This window comes from Anser anser (assembly GCF_964211835.1).
Source record: "Anser anser genome assembly, chromosome: 11".
Lineage (NCBI taxonomy): Eukaryota > Metazoa > Chordata > Aves > Anseriformes > Anatidae > Anser > Anser anser.
Window position 1 is genome coordinate 6,705,266 of NC_139732.1, and position 16,342 is coordinate 6,721,607.

At 38.8% G+C, this 16,342-nt stretch overlaps 1 protein-coding gene across 4 annotated transcripts in view; it reads left to right on the forward strand.

Moving 5' to 3' along the window:
- LOC310879880 (uncharacterized protein) overlaps positions 1–16,342 on the forward strand; it is a 59,007-nt gene that overhangs the window by 35,363 nt on the left and 7,302 nt on the right. The window contains exons 7-10 of one of the 4 annotated variants that reach the window (XM_083794858.1): positions 5,892–6,078; positions 7,164–7,334; positions 13,540–13,625; positions 14,200–16,330. The gene's annotated coding sequence lies outside the window, so the exon portion shown is untranslated. Of the gene's footprint in view, positions 1–5,891; positions 6,079–7,163; positions 7,335–13,539; positions 13,626–14,199; positions 16,331–16,342 lie in introns of those variants that run through there. The other 3 variants (XM_083794860.1, XM_083794859.1, XM_083794861.1) reach the window with 3 other exon arrangements.

Here is a 16,342-nt window from a genome sequence, read left to right on the forward strand (position 1 = left end):
ACAATAGCTCTTAAAAAGTGTTTTTCATCAAAAACCGGTATTTCCAGGAATGTTGTATATCCATCTGAAGCCTGGCATTAATCAGCATTTCTCACTGTAGCATCACTGCTATGACACTGCTGATGGTTGAATGCCAACCGAGAGCAAACCTGTCCTTCCAGGTGACTTGGACTGCAAAGTAGGATTGGCACCAGAATGGAATAGTCTGTGATATAAACAAATGCAAAGTTTTCAGTCAAGTTACGGGGATCTGTGCCTGATGATTAAGAGTGGTATTGTGAACACAAGCACTGTGGAAGGGGTTTGGATAGCACAGGGGAGAAGCAACTGAATGTGTGATGTAAGTAGTCCAGTGGGGAAATGAAAGAAGGCTGTGGGGGTTGTACAGGATGGTAGCGTGCAGTTCTAGCATTCAGGTTTCTAAAATAGTATTCAAAATTGGCAAGTTGTAGAGGCTGAACAGAAAAGGAGACCTTATAGAAGTTCAGTGGATCCACAAACAGATACAACTGATATTGTCCTGAAATATGCTGTGTCCATGGTGGCAGTTGTGATGTATATCCCTGTGTCTACAATGCAGCTGTAAACCAGATAATATTTTCTCTGGTCTTCATTTTGGGGAGAGAAGGGATAAGGATTCTACCTTTCAGATCTTGAATTCTTGATTTTGCAATAATTGAGCCTTACTCCTCAATGCCATGCAGCACTAAGAAAAACTATCACTTTACTTCATTACTTTAGGTCTCTCAAGGACAAGTCTTCATATAAATATTTAAAAATGAGTGAAACTGAAGTGTTGAAAATGCTAAGAACAGTGCAAGTCATCCCATTTGAATTATGTTGTTAAAAAATGGTGACTTCAGAAGTTGTGGTATCTCTCAGCCATATTCTGGATATCCCCAAACTGTACTGCACAGTGGCATGTTAAACCCCTAAGTGTGTGTCTGTGTCAAGGCACTTGGGAACAGTAACTCACAACGTCAGTTCATTCAGATGAATTTTCCTGAGGTTTCCTGTTTATGAAAGCCTAAGTTTATTACAAGAGGCCTGGCTAACAGCCCTGAAATAGAACTTATCACAAGAATGATCATTTCTATGGCATTCTTGCTACAAGTCCTCACTAGTATTTCTATTTCCATGAACTCCTTGCATCTATATCCTGAAAACAACACACTTAAATCCCTAGTATTTTATGCAAACTGAAAAGCCTATTAAGTGAAAGAAGCACCAGAATAAATGGTCAAGCATAAAGAGGTGCTTTGGCCTAGATGTTTCCCGGAAGTAATACAGCAAAATTCAAACCAACTGATTCCCCTGGAAAAACACTAATAGATGTCACTGCAGCAATTCCTCAACGTGTTTTTGTTTAATGTAGTTTCTGGAATAGCTTTTTAGAATGGAAATTACTGAAGGAAGGAGCTGTTACCTGAATGAAGGATAACAAAAATATGCTAGGCAGATAGTACAGGCATGTAGGACCTAATTTCTGCCAGACTTGAAATGTGGCCATTCAGCTGCTTTTAGATTGCCCATGTGAAGATAACAGAAACAGCTTTCTCTCCCTATAAACTTTGAACAATTTCTGAATAAACCTGTGAAATTTTGTTTTCTTTTGACAAAGGAAATTCAGTGGTGTTCTTAAAGTGTCTAAAATATTTGGACATAGACCCGCAGTACACTTTTAATTTCATTTTCAAGTAGAAAATCCTTGCAGCTTGTGGGGAGTAGGAAATTTCCAGTTAAATTTGTTTTTGAAGAAAAGTAAAATGAAAAGAATAATTTTCTTGCTGAAAATGAGCAAAGGTCAACATAACCTCTTTTGTTCATGGTGCGACTTTGAGAAAGCCATTCCAGGCTTCCATCTGGCATTCTAGAATAACTGAGATGACTGGATCTTAAGATATTCTCCTCCTTTATTTTCTTATTTTTCCCAACTTGTTTATTTTGGATATTTCTATAACTGCCGTCCTATTTTTCTTTTTTTCCCTTTGCACTTCATTTGATAAATTTCAATCCTATGTCAGCATTTTTTATTCTTCTAAATCCCTCCTCTCTTCCCTCATGATTTTAAACTGCTCTAGATTTGTTTGACTACTTTTCTTTTCTCTTGTCTTTATCCTCTCTTTCTTTCATTTCTTCTTTCATCTATTTTTGCATAAGCTTCTTTTAAAAAAAAAGTCTATTTCAGTTTCTCATATGCTTCCACCCAGTGGAAGGTGGATAGACGAGGTAGCCAGGAGACTGCTGCTCTCTTGGTAGTTGCACAGGGAAACTGCTCACTTGGGAAAGAGCTCTGATAGATGGGAACTGGAATACCAAAATGCAGGCTGCAGTTTAGCCAGCACAGAATAAAGCAGTGATCTCAGCTAACAGATATTGAAGGTTCTGTTTTTTCTTTTTTCAGAAATGAAGCTTTTTTTAAAAAAAAAAAAAAACACGTGTATTTCTGAATATTGCAGCCTGTATCTAACGGAGCTGTTGAAATGTGGAGGAGGGAGGTGTAAGTTGGGGGGCAAACACAAATGTGGGCATCCGAAAGCACTTAGCTGTCTGAGTGCTGAGGTAGCACTGCATTTCAGTAGCCTCCTCTCTTCATTCTCTGAAGAACACTATTCCTGTTGCAACTTCCTTTCTCAGTTTGTGGTTTCTTTCCTCTCCGATGCATCTCTGACAGTCAGTTTTGCTGTGTAGGTACGGAAATTATACATACATTTTCATCAAACAATGTCAAGGCTCTCTTGATATGCCCTGGAAAGTTTTGACAAATGAAATAGAGCTAAATATCAAGTGAAAAATTGTATCTTCCTGAGGTGGCCCTAAAAGGGAATCTGTATTTTTTTTTTCCACTATCTTAAAGATGGATTAAGAACTTTTTTTTTGTTTTTGTTTTCAGCAGTTTAGACCTTTCAGTTTCAGTCTCTGGAGGCTACAGACCTCAAAGTCATCACTAACTCATGTACAGGCAGTCACCTTTGGAATCTGAGAAATTTTGTTCTGGAGCACGACTGGTTGGTTGAATCAGCTTGTGTTGCTGAAATTATGTTGTGAGTTTCAAGCTCTTTTGGCAGATGCTAAATGTCCTCACCAATCTTTAACTTCGAGATTTGTAAAAATGGGTCAAAAATGTGGCCTGCTGCTCTGGAAACCCTACCGTTTCATTAGGAAATGCATGAAATGGGCAGTTCACATGGGAAAACACAAGATTCGTTGTTTTGAATATAAGAAGCACTGGTTTCATTGTAGGTATTCTGCGTGAAGGAAAGCTGCAAGGATAGCATTTGTGACCTTGAAATAGTGAGCACAGAACTGTGCATCTTCCAACAAATGATTCTTCCACTGAATGTGATCATGAGTGAATTTAATTCAAACGTCAGTTCATTCTGATGGTCACTAGTGCATTCTGACTCTTTCTCAGAAGATAACAGTAATCTGTATAGAATCAAAACCAAAAGCAACTTGTGTTTGTTTTTGTTTTTGTTTTTTTTTTGTGATTAACCTTGTAGCTATATTTAAGTCACCAAAAATTGTACTATTTTACAAGAGGAACACAGCCTTAAGATCATGTGTGAGTGTGACTTTGAGGTACGGACCAAATTCAAGGCTGGTGTTAACTGGTGCTTATTTGGTTCAGCCCAGTGAAGGTAATGGCAACAGAAGCTGCCCTGGGGTGTCTCTGTTTATGCATCTCCACCCTCCCCTAAGCTACATCCCTGGCTTAATCCCTCCCCTATCCAGCCTAGAAACACATCTCTTTTTCTTATTTAAGATTCTGTAGGTCCTTCATATTTAATATTAGTATAAAGGAGGAAACGGAGCCCCAGGAGAAAGATCAGAGTTTCTGTTCTGTTGAGGCATCAGAGTCATTCTTCCCTTAATGAAGAGGAACAGCAGGATGGATAAAAATCAATGACTTAAAAATAAATTGGATTTTTAATTTAGGCTTAAAAAAAATCTTTCTTGAGTAAAACCATTTAAAATTAAGTTTTAAACCTATATTAAGTCCAATTTATTCTGATGTATTTAATCATTCAATGTTTAAAGGAAAAAAATCAAAAAATGTGGTTTGCTGTCAGTTTTCACATTGGACCAGTGAATCACTCTTCGTTAATGGTGCAGAGAAAATAGTTCTATAGTTTCCATTTATTAATTTCATTCAGTGACTAAAGTCAACAGAGAAAATCTGGAGCTGTTTGTCTTTACTGTGTACCCTTCAGTTATTTTCCTAAAAGACAAATATAAAAATTTTTCTTTGGAATAAAATATATCCATTTTGTCATATCTGGCACTCAGAGCACTAAAAAAAGCAGGTTGCCTGCTTTTCCTCTATCACCTCTGGTTAAAAATGAGGTGTAAGATAAGACCTAGCAGTTTTAAAACCTCGAATGACATGATAGCCAGAAACAACCATTGCAAGATGCTTTAATAAGCATTTCTTTACTGATTAAAATAATTAGTTTTAAATGCCAAATATATTTGGGTAACTTTACATTTTCCCCTTGAGAACACCTACAGTAATTTGTATTTATTCTAACTACTGATACACATTTCTGCAGTTTTTTTACATTCTGTGATTGCTTTAATAAATGCTTATCCTTGGAAAACTACATACGCAGACAGAAGATGGCTATAGTTGCTCACAAATTAACATATTTTAATAGGTACCAGCCTGAGACAGTCATCTTCTCTTTAGGAAAATAACTGAAGTATCGATGTAAAACAAAGCAAAAATAAGTCAGAGTTTTCTGCTTGCTGACTTAAAGGTTGTAATTCTTTATCAGGCTGTGCTGTTCTGAGCCTTCAGAGAACCCAAATAAAACTCAACCCACAGGTCTAGCTCAACAGGGTTTAATACGCAATTGACTAAGCATATGTGATAGCACGGGTTATCCATGTGAAAAATCACAGTTCTACTGCCTTTTGGTATGTCCACATCAGCCTGAAAAAGAAGAGCATGTTCTTTAGAGGCCTGTCATGGAGGAGGTGGCAAAGGATGTGTGCGTGATACTGTTGGGAGGAGGCTATGCAAGGAATGAGCATACTTTTTGATTTGCACAGTTGTTTGGTTTTGCTGCTTAACTTAACAAACTGAGACTGCCTGTTCTACCTCAGCAAGATACTGAACTATTTGCACTTGACCATTATCTGGGTTGGAGGAAACACATATGAGCAGCCCCCACTGATGAAATACTGGTCTGCAAATCTGCAGAAGCAAACTAGAAACAGCAACTGGCAGAGAAATTCACCCAGGTTGAACAGCTCTTCATGGCGTGAATTAAAATCCTGCCGCTTGTTAGGGACTGTTTTTTGACACACACGTGCTGCACTTGATACATTGGGTTTATTCCAGTTGCTTTCAGTGTGAGGAAATGGAAACATATCCGTGGTTTTAGGGCCTGAGGATGTGCTAACCGTCCTCAGGTCTCACTAGAATTGAGGGTCTTTGCTCTAGCAAGCAAAATTCACTTTGAAGCTGAAGAGTTTTGTTCTGGCAGATCCTGAAAAAAGTAATGTAAACTGTCATTCAGCACTGAAGGGTAAAGGCCTAATCTGGGTTTGGATTCTGATTTTAACACCCATTATCTTTTCAGCATATGTGACATGGGGGACGGGTGGGAGCAAGCAAATAGTATTTCACAAAGCACTGAAGCTCCACGTTTTCACATGCGGTTTAAGGATACAGTTGTTTCAGGATTTACCCCAATACAGGTTATTTGTGGGAGTAATATTTCTACTTACTCATCATCATCCTGTTTTGTTTCTTCTGTAAAAGGTTTTTTTCCCCTCCTCCCCGACTCCCATCCCCCTGTTGTCTTTGTGCCTAGTATTTTTCCACACTTTATTTCCTAAAAGACTAGCAGGTCTGACGATGCATTGTGATTTCTTTTCTACAGGGCTTTATGAAGGAAGCTGGAGGCAGTTCTCATTAGTCTCACTGACATCTTTTATCACTTATCAGAGGAACAAGCAAACGGAGAGCAATTCCTTTGATCATGGCAAAAGTAGAAAGAGTATTAAAAACCCTATGAAGATTCACTAAGTAGAAAGTGGAAAAGACAGTCTGTGGCATGTTTCAAAGAGGTAACGTGGTTTAAAGTTGCCAGATTTGCTTGTATATATTAAAGAATTGTTAATGATGCTACATTTTACATGCATCCTAGGTTTTTTGATTTGTTTTTTTCTTTTTAAAAGAAAACAGGCAAAGGAGTTCTTAGGTAGAATAGATGGGTTAGATCAATTAGAAAGTATCTCTAAAAGGTGAGCTATGTCAGAAAGGAATTCTGTGATTCAATGAAAATTGTTGAAAATAAAAATAAGGAGGTAACAGTGGAACAATAGATTGAAGGAAAAAAAAAAGGAAAGAAAAAACCACCCTGCTCCCATGGGAGAATGTTGAAAAATCTTAAGAATTCCTTTTCTTTTGGAGGCATTCTGTAGTGAATCGATGTGTTTGTGAAGACTGCATATAGGAACTGCAATGCTTGCAATTATCCATGTACACCTGACTGCCTAACTCTGACCTCAGAATGCCATTACTTCTTCATTCTATGGAAAATAAGATTTTTCTCAGTGGTTCTGAGTATTGATTCACCTAGCGTGTTGCCCTCATCATGTCCCTTGCATTATTACCAACAGGGCAGGGAGAAAAGAGAATACTCTCCTACCCACAGCTATTGAGCGTTCTGTAGTCTAGGTCTAATAGTGCTTATCTGTATGGCTGGAGCTCAGTTATCCACTGCTTATAAATCCCTTTGTGATCAGCTCCTATCTCAAAGTATCAGATTTGAGTTGCACATGAAGGCCCTTGTCTTACACTGTAAAAACACAGAGACCACAATTATTTACCCATTTTCTTCCAGCACAGACTCTGTGCTATCCTGTCCCTGCAGTGTTCTTTGCTACAATTGTTGATTTTTAACTGTGTTGAATTTGATTTGGGTACGATGCAATGTAGTACACTTCTATAGCACCTTCCATGCAAGCATCCCCAGAGCACTTTCTGATCAAGCTAAAATTAGCTCTGAACTACATACAAATTCCTAAAAGATTCATTTTAATAAATGGTAAATAGAAGGTAGAAATATATGCATTCAGTTCAAAGTTAAAGCAGGCAGAGGGACACCAGAGTAAAAGAGAAGGATCTAATTCAGTATTTTCCTTTATAGCAGGCTTGGAGTGTGATGCTCCAGGTAGTGCAACATACTGTTGTAACAACACTGACCAGAACGAATTGTGTGGCTGCTGCAAATGACCTGGAGGTGGCAGGTGAAGTAATACATGGCTGGGTTATCAGAACCCCGTGTGTCTACACGTTGTTCTAATGTTTGCTGCTTCTGGTAAGTAAACAAGAAAGACACACAATTCCTCATGATATCTGGCCTCAGTCACAGTCATGCACTAGGAAGACAGGAGGAAGAATAAATAAGTAGATTTGAGGGACCTGAATTGTGGATTTTTATTTTTTTTTTTTGCAAGAGCAAGGGGCTTGGAGATGAAGCAAACGCTGGCTGGTTTCTCAGGATTAAAAAAGAAAAAAGACTGTTGCCAGAAGTTGTCAGGAGGGACAGGCTGATTCAGGGTGATGTGTTGAGGAAGGAGGCTAAAAAAATTAGGTCCTTCCTCAGATCTAGCGATCTTAATGGAAAAAAAACCAACACCCTAACAACAGACTAGCATATAGCCTTTTTCATTGTTATAAGACTTTCTTTTAATCCTTTTCTTCTAAATTAAAAAAAAAAAAAGGCTTAGGTAGCAGTTTGATCACCACCATTTCTCCTCTATGGAAGTGAACTGTAGGGCCTGACAATGCATTAAGCTTGCTAAGGAAATTAGGAGAGGATGTTGCCTTAACCGGACCTTAGAGGTCTGAACTAGTCAGGAGGGAACTGAAGGTAGTTCAGTGCTCCTACTGATGGTTGTGCATGTGTGTAAGATCTGCTGGTACCAAAGTGGATAATCAGGCTGGTGGAAGTCCCAACCCCAGGGCTTGCCCCTGCTATTTCCAGAGCAGTGAGACAAAGCCCATCAGATATGTGGCAACCTTGAATCACAGCAGCCAGGGCAGATGGCTGAAGGTCATCTATATCAGGTAGGAAGGGCTTAAATAGCAGTGGACAAAAGGAAGAGAAATTTTATAACCACATGGTTAGGAAAGACAGCGCTTGAAGTCTGGCGTTTGTAACAACAACAACAAAATCTGGAGAGAAAATTCAGATTTGTAAGTACAACTGTGCAAGGAAACATAAATGCCTGTAACTGTTGCTAATAGATTATGCAAGTAAAACGTGTTTTCTGTGGTTCTGCAGAGATGTGTCTTCTAACACTTAACTTCCTCAGCGTGTAGCTGAAAATTTACTGTAGGGTGCTGTTCAGCTGTACTGCAAGGACAGCAAGCATTGCACGTCTGAAAACTTGATCTTAGGCTGAGATTTTTAGCTCTCTAAGGCTACATGTGCTTTTCTGAAATTAAGAATTATGCCAGACTATGAAGACAAAATGTGGAGAAGGGTGTACATTCAGGCTGCAGCGTTCCGTGAATAAATCCCATCTGTGTCTAAGGAAAGACCAACAATATTAGGAAGTTAAGGGCATCCCTGGAGCCTGTGCTGCTGCAGCCGATCCCTTACAGTGTTCTGAATTGATTTTCAGATGTAGCAACACAGAGGTGAGAGATGGTTTCTCAAGTGCTTTGTTTCCAATTTGGAGGCTCTTCCATAGCTAGTAAATCCAGACAAGGTTTTGTTCCAAATATAATTGCAGTGTGTGAGGCAGAGAGAAGGTCTATTAAGCCGTGTGGTGGTGATGTGAATGCGATGCAGAATAGCAGCTATAAATACATCTAGCAGAAAGATTGAACCTCTGGACTGACGTACAAGCAATCTGCTGAGCTCTTCCATGTGCTTCCTCTGGCAGTGGTTAGCTGTATAATTGTTCTTTGTCTCGGCATTCTACTTGTTTGGGTTTTTACTGTGTTTACTGCTCCCTCATCTTCTTTATTGTTAGTGTCAATGGCATGCTTACAGGGTGGGAGAAATAGGGAGAACATGCTGAGATCAGATAAAAGGGTCTCACTTGCACTGGCTTCATTATCTGCCTCTTAACTTAGGCATTGAAGGGTCTGGGGAGGCAGCAGCAGATGAAGGCTGTTTGAGAGCGCATCGTCTTCCCAAAGGGAAATGAATTACTTCCCTATACAAGAGATTTATATGGCAAATTAGGTCAGTTATCATTAAGCTACCTCACAGCAGGCAAATCATAATTTTAAATATATTTAAAATATAATATTTAAAATACATTCTGAAGATACAGTAAAAATGAAGCTTCTTACAGTTGCTATGTGGACCAGTCAGATGAACATATTAATCAAGGAACAATTCAGTAGGGTTTGCTACTGCTTGTAAAGTCTGTATAATTTACACCGTTGTTTGTTTACTTGTAACCAAGTAGCCTCACTGCTATCTCCTCAAGATAAAAAAGAAACGTAAGTGCATAAACCAAACCCCCTTCGTTTTCCTGTCACTCTCTCTGAAATAACGTTTTACCTTAAAAAATCGTCGTGATCCTTTGTTCTCCAGAGGAGATAAAAAGAAACTTATGCCCTTCCGTTCCCAGAGTTTGCCAACATCAGCCCTAAGAATGCAGCCATCTGTTATGCAACTGAGCTCTGCTGTCCTTGCCCACCCATTTGTTTGCTTCTTCCCAGATTTCTTTTTTCTCTTCATGATTCCCCAATAACACACTTTTCTTTCTTGCTGTGCCTTCTTTGAGCCTCCTCTTTTGATCATCACAATTTAGTTGCATGGCAGACTTCATAATCTCACGGGCACCAGACCCCTCTGCCAAGGTTTATGCAGATTTAAAGCTTGGATTAATCTGGCCTGGTATTTATAAAATGTTCTGAACATGGCAAGCACTATAAAAGCACTGTATATTATTACTGACCCCATGGAAGTCCCCTGCTGCTAACTCAGCACACATTAAGCTGCCGTTCTGGAGATGAGGTGAAGGGACAGAAACAACCAAATCCACGTCTCATCTTTGGAGATTGCATCTTTTTTCTCTTTCTTCTTGCCTCTTTCTTTCTTTCTCTCTTTCTTCTTTTCCTTCCACAATTTCTGGAAGAAACTGAATGGGAATTGGGGAGACCCCCTTCAAAGTTTTCACCTCCTGAGAGTATTCTTTCAAAGATTTTGGCATAGTCTTCCTTGCTTTTCACTGCTGCTGGACTGCCCAGTTCCCTCATGCTGTTTCCTAAGCACTTTTGAAAGCTGGCCGCCTCCACAGAAGCCTTTTGGAGGAAAAAAGTCTTGATGCAGGGGGAGACTGCTTTCAAACTCTGGTCTGCAGCTTGCATGCAGTGGGGGGAGAAGCTAGGTTCCAAATCCAGGCTATCCCAGCAACTTGAAAAAATTATGAACAGAACTCAGGGAACTGTGGGCCTATGTTAGCTAGGCTTACTGTGTTTTTCAGGAGCTACTTCCCCAATATTTTTGTTACTTAAAGCATAGATGAAGAGATGACAGGTGACTGCAATCCAAGTTTAGTCATCGTGTCTTCCTTCACCTTCTGCGTTATCATCAAGGGGGCAAAGCTCAAAATGAAATAATGTCTGTATTCATAGTGTTCGGGAAATATTTATGCCTTTATGGTAATAAATTAATGGTGCTTTAAAATATTTGATAGTAGTCAGATGAAAATGTGATCAGCTCTCATTTTCCCAGTGGGAGTGCAGCTATCTAAAATGGAGTCAAACTTTCCCCGGTACTGTTCAGAGGGCATTATGGGTTCATTTATTTTTACTTCCCTCCCCCCATTATTTGATAGTTCTTTTAAGAGTTGCAAGTTTTACTTAGTTCCTTTTGATCAGAAGGAAAAGGTACTGTAGGAACTGAGGCGCTGCAGTGGCTCTGCCTTTGAACTCACCAGGTCTAAAAGCCTGCAAGAACATTTTCTCTTTCAGCTTTCTAGCCAGCTCATAGGGCTGGCTGATAAAGGGGTATGTTAAATTGTCTTGAAGGACAGCTAGAAAGCTAGGTGCTACAGTCTGAACTCACAATGAAATTCTCACACACACATACACACACATATATATATATTTAGTTTAATCGTATTGAAATTTAAATGTTAGACTTCAGAATATTTTTTTTAAAATTTCAAATAGTTCAATCCTTTTTGCTTAAAACTAAAAGTTTATTTTCTATTCTCTTAAGCTTGAGGAGGTCCTGAGCTCCTGCAAATGCTGCAGCTCCATCTAGTGACACTGCAGCCAGTTGTCAGGGAGGAGGCAAATCTTTCAGAGATTCTGAAAATGAAGAAAAACGTTAGGATTTAAATTTTGCATTTTCAGTAAAATTATTTAGGATTCCCTTTCAGGTGTCATGGTTTGAGTCTACTCTAACAGTGTCCAGAACGAAAAAATAATATTTAGATGACACTAGTTCAGAGAGATTAGTTGGTAGAGAGATGACGTTTCGTCCATCAGTCTATTTTTCATTATTTTTTTCCTTGCCTGAATAGTCACAGATTTACAGACGCGTTACTAATAAAAGAAGGTAGTATATTTAAAGCTACATATGTATATATAACCACACAGTCCTTGTGAAAGTAGCTTTTATATAAGTTTCTTGAAACATTTGGAAAGTATTAAGCATCAAAACACCCAAATCTATTTGCTCCATTCACTCATTGATTCATCTGTCTATCCATCATGTACACGGATTGTGCACGTTTATACAGACATTAGACCTTATTCTGCTCTCAATTACATTATAACTTAATTTTAGTGTAGTTACTCTCAACTCTCACTGCTCTGACATGAAATTAGTGCCTTGTGTATCTGTATATACAGCAAATATATGCTCACAAAGTGTGATGAACATGTGTTGTAACGTGATCTTAATGCAAACAGGTTGGTTCTTTGGGATTCTCACCTCATCCAGATGGGAGATGACATTCAGTATTTTACACCATTACAACTGTGTTTAGGTTTTCAACACATCTTGCTCCTGCCTTTGATCTGATCAGAAAATAAACGTTCTTGATTTGACTTGCTCAGCTGCTGTCTGAGCACAAAACCTTTCTAGATTGTGTCCTGAACTGGACTCCCATGCTGCTTGTATATATCTGTTGAATTCAATAATATATTTAGCCTTATTAAGATTCAGGAAAGCAAATATTATCCTCCAGTGATGCAGCAGATAACAGCAGTTAATAAGTATGTGATAAAGATCACAGGATTCCCTGTAAACAAGATGCTGCATTGCACAGAGAGCATCTTGTCTGCATATGTTTCATAAGTAACTAGGCATCCTCATGGGCTTCTTTAGTTATTTTAGAAAGTTGTGTAAACAGCATTATCTACTTAATGTCCCAAATGATATAATAATTGATATGGAAATGGGGCAAAGCTCAATAGATTGTAGTACAACTCTCTATAGACTCTTGGAGATGATCTGCCCAGATTTTATTTAAATTTTCTTCTAGCTTGTGTGTATGCAGCCTGTGGTTTGTTAAACATGCTAGGCAGATGTTGGTTGGACAACATTTTCTTTTTTCTTGACCTTTTCTTTTGGAAAAAAAAATAAAAATGTAAATTTATACTTGGATTGTTATCTTCTGTATGCTTCAGAGCTAAGTGTCAACAAGAAGAGTAAGATCGTATGGGAAAGCTCGGATGTATTGTGTGCTGTTTGTGTATACTGAATGTTGAGGAAAGTGGATAATATTGGATTGTTAGCATCTATGGTACTCTGTAGTGCTTGTCTGGTTCTTCTAGCTTAGAGTACAGGAGCAGGGGAAAGAAATAATGCAGTTCTAAGAATTGCTTAAAACTGGAAAATGTATTTGAAAATATTTTTCTGTTCCTTCTCATGAAAAATGATATTGAAGCCTAGAGATTTTTAATATATTCTAAAAGCCTCTTACACAAGGCTTTCTCTCTTGGTATTTTCATGAAATAGCAGATCAAATATTTTCTGTATTCATTTATTACTTCTTCAAATGTATGTGACAGATTTATTCAAGTATTTTTCCTTACACAGACATCGTGCGTAATTGTCTGATGTATCTGATATCAGGCAAAAATAAAGCTTTGTTGTGGTTGACCATGTAAGATGAACTTAATAACATAGAACTGTGACGTGTCTCTGTTTTGCAAAGCTGTAAAGCCAGTGATGCTTAACTATCTCTCCAAACAATCCAGACCACTGTATGAGACTGAGAAATTCACTTTTCTCATTTGTATCAGCATTTCCCAAGCTGTAAAATGGTAATGATGATATATTGGAATATACTGATAAAATAGAGCTGAAACATAGCTTTATAGAAGAGGGCACCTGCTTACCTGGCTACATGTTTTTAATTGTGGAAGACTGTCACGTGTATCTGCAGAGGGAACATGGTCCTTTCAGGCTGTCATTCCAAGTAGAAGATAGAAGGGTCACTATGAGAACAGAGGTGCCATTACCATTACTTAAGTGAAAAAAAAATGGAGAATTTGACTTTTTGAAATGTGAGTAAATGAAAGCTGAGTTCTTTTGGCAGGCCTGACTAGTTTGAGTGTACACAGCTCTGAAATCAAAACCGGACGATTCCCTGAGGACCTGATGAGGCAGCATCTCCTCACTGTGGTAAATAGAGGCTTTTGTACCTTCTCTAATGTATAAGGAAAGTAATGTCTGATTCTAAAATAAGATAGCATTAGTAAGAAACTATGCAATCAACAATAATTATCTAGGTTTGACAATTTACTGCCTCTTGAGTTCTCTTCCGTTCCAAGAATATCTTCAAGAAATGAAATGGCTTGTATAAATCAAAATTGCCTCCATCTTAATGCATGTTCCTAAGTTAAACATTAGTCTTAACTTATTTGGTCAAGTTTCACAGCTTCTTTGTTCAGTGACTACTGAAAACCTGGTTGAGGAAACATTAGCAGGGAAGTACTGAATGAGGAAATAGAGGTTAAGTTACTTGAGCAAAGTTCAAATGAAGCCTGGGGAATCCAGGCCCCTTGGGTCCCTGTTCGCTGCCATCACCCTATTAGCTTTTCTTTTTGAGGATTTTCAATATCATCTCTGAAGTGATAAACCAGAAGGTCGTAGGCTCTTTATTGGTAGGAAGGGGACATGTACATGGTTTGGGGGAGGTTGAATTGCTGGGGAAGATTTTTGTTTTGTTGTATGAAATCACAAACTGATGTTACAGATGCTACGCTTGACCCTTTGCTAACATGCTGTAGGCTCTGTGGATTCATACACGCAGCTGCTTTCCTGGAAGTCTCAGTGCAGGTGAAATTGCAATCAGGCCCTTAAGCAAGGCGTGTTCTTCTTGCGTTGCTCTGAAGGTGGACTCTGAGGAATGATAAAAAGCTGACTGCGGCTAAGGGGTTGCCCCAGATGCACTGAAAAGGCTCTGCAATAAAAAAGTTCAGTATGGGGAAATTATACAACAGGCACATTGCTCTTTCTTTGCACCATTCCTGCATTTTTTTGTTCATTATCCCTACAATACAAAGAGGAGAACAACATCTGTCTTCAGATGGATAGGGACAAAGTGACGTGTTCTAGGAGCATTTTGCTGATATAACTTTGCTAATATATTATATGGAAAAGCATTCTCAGAAAGGAATTTGGCTTATACCGACAAAATAGTATTTTTTTGGCAAAGTTTATTTTAGTGCCTTTTAGATGATGTAAAATTTTCTCTTTGCCAAATTGCACCACCTCATATTCTTAATGTGCACTGCCATGCCAACAAAAATTGGTCAGCTTTGGATCACTTAATCCTTCAGAGACGGAAAGTTACAGCATCACCACAAGTAAAGGTTAAGGAAGATCTCTCTGTGCTGCTTTCCTGGTACTTGTCTTTGCCAGACAGCATGTACTTATGGACCCACTAATCTTGTAGTCAACTGTAGGACAAGGGTCTGCGGACACAATTAGCTATTCACACGCAGCCTCACAGGAACCTGAGGAGAATCCAAGGCAGCTGTGCCTGGGATGCTGCACACAATGAGGGGAGGGAACAAAAGGGGGGAACTTGTTTCCCTATTGTTCTGGTCTTTCACCACAAACTACTGTGGAGGTGGAGCAGCATCATGGCCATGCTTCCTTTCTGCCTTAACTCCAAGCTGCCTGAGCATGGTGCAGGCTGCAGGCATGCTTCTTTTGTCACTGTTTTGTCACTGATTGAGACGTGATCCTAGAAGAAAGTGTTACCGTTGGTCCATTTTGACTGTCCTGCAATATGGTATGTTGTGGGAAGATTAGTCCTTAAGTCTCTTAAACACTCTTAATTCTCTTACTTTTAATATAACTATAAAAAAATAAAATTATATGTCAAATATTATAATCCACATATTTTGAGTTTAATGCCTAGCTGGTAATACCTACTTAAAATATTAACTTTCCACCCTAGACCCATCTATTATTCTGTATTTTTTCCAAGCCGTTCACCTTGTAACAATGCACAGTAATGTTTTCCAGGTTGAATGCGTTTTCAAATGGCTGATTCTTTTATATGTCTGGGAGGCAACTTAATACAGCTATTCCTAATTCATAAACAATGCAGCTGTGGTGCATGTAGTATTTGTAGCTGGAGCACAGGCCTAGAAATACTCAGCAGACTACATTCTGCAGAAAATAATGACCCATGCTAGCATGACCTGTTAATTACAATATTTCTAACAATTAATTTACCAGATTATTACCAGTGTGTGGGAAAAGTGTCGAGAATGACAGAAGCAGGTAAACACAGGCTTTTCCATTTGTTAGGGAGCTTTCACAAGAGTGTTAGGGCCAAGCTAAGTGTGGTATTCATATATGTGGATTGGGTCCATCAAAGAATTAGATACGATATTGTAGAGCCACCAAAATGATAGTTGTATGGTGTACCAGGCTGTAAAACTAAGGCAAAGTCCAATTTACATAAACCTCTGAAAGACAACAGAGAAGCATGTGCTTAGGATAGACCGCTCATTAATCACGTGTCTCACAGCTTGATAATCAGAATTAAATGCTACCATTATATTAGCCAGATGTTCCCCTCAGCGGCACCCTTCAGTGGTTCCTTTCTGCTATCTGTACGTGGCATGTGGTATGAATTTTTTACTCAGGTCAGAGCTATTCTTAAAAATTGCCTCAAACAAGAATATGCCTTCAATGCAAGTCATAAAACTGTGTCAGCTACAAAAGGGAAATGAAGCGCGTTCTCTCACCTCTGATAGCATGACCATCACTTGTATTTTTTACTCCTACCAAAGTTGATTGCAAACCTTCCCCCAGATCCTCCCCCCAAAGAAGGTGACTTCAGTATGAACAGGACCAACCTCAGCATTCTCAGAAATGGC